This window comes from Thalassophryne amazonica, chromosome 11 (genome assembly GCF_902500255.1).
Source record: "Thalassophryne amazonica chromosome 11, fThaAma1.1, whole genome shotgun sequence".
Taxonomy (NCBI): Eukaryota; Metazoa; Chordata; class Actinopteri; order Batrachoidiformes; family Batrachoididae; genus Thalassophryne; species Thalassophryne amazonica.
Window position 1 is genome coordinate 53,849,161 of NC_047113.1, and position 3,226 is coordinate 53,852,386.

Consider the following 3,226-nt stretch of genomic DNA (forward strand, 5'->3'; position numbering starts at 1 on the left):
ATGAGACTGGGCTGTTATTAAAATATCTAAAAACGTCTTTGATTTTAAATTTCAGCATACAATATAAAATTACATTTTTCAAATGGAAATTAATTTTAAAAATGTAATCACAAAGCCATGAAATTTAACTTATTATTCATGTATCTGACCTGCTTTATATATAACACACATACACTCAACAAAAATATAAACGCAACACTTTTGGTTTTGCTCCCATTTTGTATGAGATGAACTCAAAGATCTAAAACTTTTTCCACATACACAATATCACCATTTCCCTCAAATATTGTTCACAAACCAGTCTAAATCTGTGATAGTGAGCACTTCTCCTTTGCTGAGATAATCCATCCCACCTCACAGGTGTGCCATATCAAGATGCTGATTAGACACCATGATTAGTGCACAGGTGTGCCTTAGACTGCCCACAATAAAAGGCCACTCTGAAAGGTGCAGTTTTATCACACAGCACAATGCCACAGATGTTGCAAGATTTGAGGGAGCGTGCAGTTGGCATGCTGACAGCAGGAATGTCAACCAGAGCTGTTGCTCGTGTATTGAATGTTCATTTCTCTACCATGAGCCGTCTCCAAAGGCGTTTCAGAGAATTTGGCAGTACATCCAACCAGCCTCACAACCACAGACCACATGTAACCACACCAGCCCAGGACCTCCACATCCAGCATGTTCACCTCCAAGATCGTCTGAGACCAGCCACTCGGACAGCTGCTGAAACAATCGGTTTGCATAACCAAAGAATTTCTGCACAAACTGTCAGAAACCGTCTCAGGGAAGCTCATCTGCACGCTTGTCGTCCTCATCGGGGTCTCGACCTGACTCCAGTTCGTCGTCGTAACCGACTTGAGTGGGCAAATGCTCACATTCGCTGGCATTTGGCACATTGGAGAGGTGTTCTCTTCACGGATAAATCCCGGTTCACACTGTTCAGGGCAGATGGCAGACAGCGTGTGTGGCGTCGTGTGGGTGAGCGGTTTTCTGATGTCAATGTTGTGGATCGAGTGGCCCATGGTGGCGGTGGGGTTATGGTATGGGCAGGCGTCTGTTATGGACAAAGAACACAGGTGCATTTTATTGATGGCATTTTGAATGCACAGAGATACCGTGACGAGATCCTGAGGCCCATTGTTGTGCCATACATCCAAGAACATCACCTCATGTTGCAGCAGGATAATGCACGGCCCCATGTTGCAAGGATCTGTACACAATTCTTGGAAGCTGAAAATGTCCCAGTTCTTGCTTGGCCGGCATACTCACCGGACATGTCACCCATTGAGCATGTTTGGGATGCTCTGGTCCGGCGTATACGACAGCGTGTACCAGTTCCTGCCAATATCCAGCAACTTCGCACAGCCATTGAAGAGGAGTGGACCAACATTCCACAGGTCACAATTGACAACCTGATCAACTCTATGCGAAGGAGATGTGTTGCACTGCATGAGGCAAATGGTGGTCACACCAGATACTGACTGGTATCCCCCCCCAATAAAACAAAACTGCACCTTTCAGAGTGGCCTTTTATTGTGGGCAGTCTAAGGCACACCTGTGCACTAATCATGGTGTCTAATCAGCATCTTGATATGGCACACCTGTGAGCTGGGATGGATTATCTCAGCAAAGGAGAAGTGCTCACTATCAGATTTAGACTGGTTTGTGAACAATATTTGAGGGAAATGGTGATATTGTGTATGTGGAAAAAGTTTTAGATCTTTGAGTTCATCTCCTATAAAATGGGAGCAAAACCAAAAGTGTTGCGTTTATATTTTTGTTGTGTATGTGTGCCTAAATAATATATCTCATATATACTTTTTTTTTTTTTTAGATATTTAGATATACTTTAGTATACACTAGTAGATTTCTACCCTAGAATTGGAATCTATATTAGAAGATATACCTTACTGAATTTTCATGGGTCAATCAAATTTGTGATTAAAGATTTGGGTGGGCCCCAGATTTTCAAATTTCAAAATGGGTCCTTATGTTGCTAAGTGGGAATGGCTCCTCTTAGAAATGCAATATTTAATCACAACAGACCTGTTGAAATGGGTAAAGTGAAATCCAATCCAATCAATTGTATGTTTCCCATTTAAACAGATAGTGTTGTGACCGACTGATAGTAACTAGATAAAGTACATATACAATTTCATTTTTAGTGTATCTATAGATACGGTATGAAAAACACAACAGTAATCAACTGCAAACTTGTGGAACTTTTTATGTCAAAGGCTTCATTGTTATTTGACAGCATTTCATCACAGTAAAAATGTATTTTTTTTAAATCTTGGGTCTTCAACAAGTTGGTGTTGAAATGTGCTGCAAAGGCCACATATGTGCATTTCGAGTTTCATATTGTCGGTCATCTACAATGGCACTGTGACAGTGCTGTTACCTCTTAATCAGCAGGTTGAGAGTTCAAACCCCACCTGAGGTTTTCACCTGTAGCATTAATATAGACAATGACCAACTACACTGTACAGTGTGAACAGTACTGTCAGAAAGTAACACCTCATCACTGTCGAAGAGGAACATTAACTTCACTGAATTTACATGGCATATTTTACTGTGAGAACACAAATTCTAGTGTACCCTGTAGAATGTTGTGTCACAATATATGGATTTTATTGCTCTCAAAATAAAAGTCTACACTTGAATATTAAAAAAAAAAAAAAAAGTGGAAGAGTATATTCTCAAGCTGTACATGAATACAACAAAAATAATATATACAGTTTAAAAAGAGGAAAAAAGTTTAGTGAAGCAGGTTCCAAGTTAGTGTGTATATACATCCACCCAACACAAAGTACCTCACTGCAAACAAATTTGTAATAAATAATTTAAAAACAAGTTATTCAAATTATTTGACATCTACTTTTATGTTTGTGTTTTTTTTTTTTGTTTTATTTATGAAGTTTTTCTGGGTTTTTATTTTATTTTTATGATCACGTTTTATTGCAGCATTCTTGTCGTTATCAAACTAATCACATTAGCCTCCACAAACACTTCAAAAGGGGTCATTCATATTGTGTCTTTTAAACAAAATCACATAAATCACCAAGTGCCTCAAAAATAAATTATGTTTCCAGGCGCCCCTATACTCTCCAAAACATGTGACAAAGCATGTAGACCGGCTCAGTGGGCGTGTCTCTCACGGAAAGCATAAGTCCAGATAAGAACTTCTGACACACGTCATGGAAGAGTAAAATGAGCCTTTTCA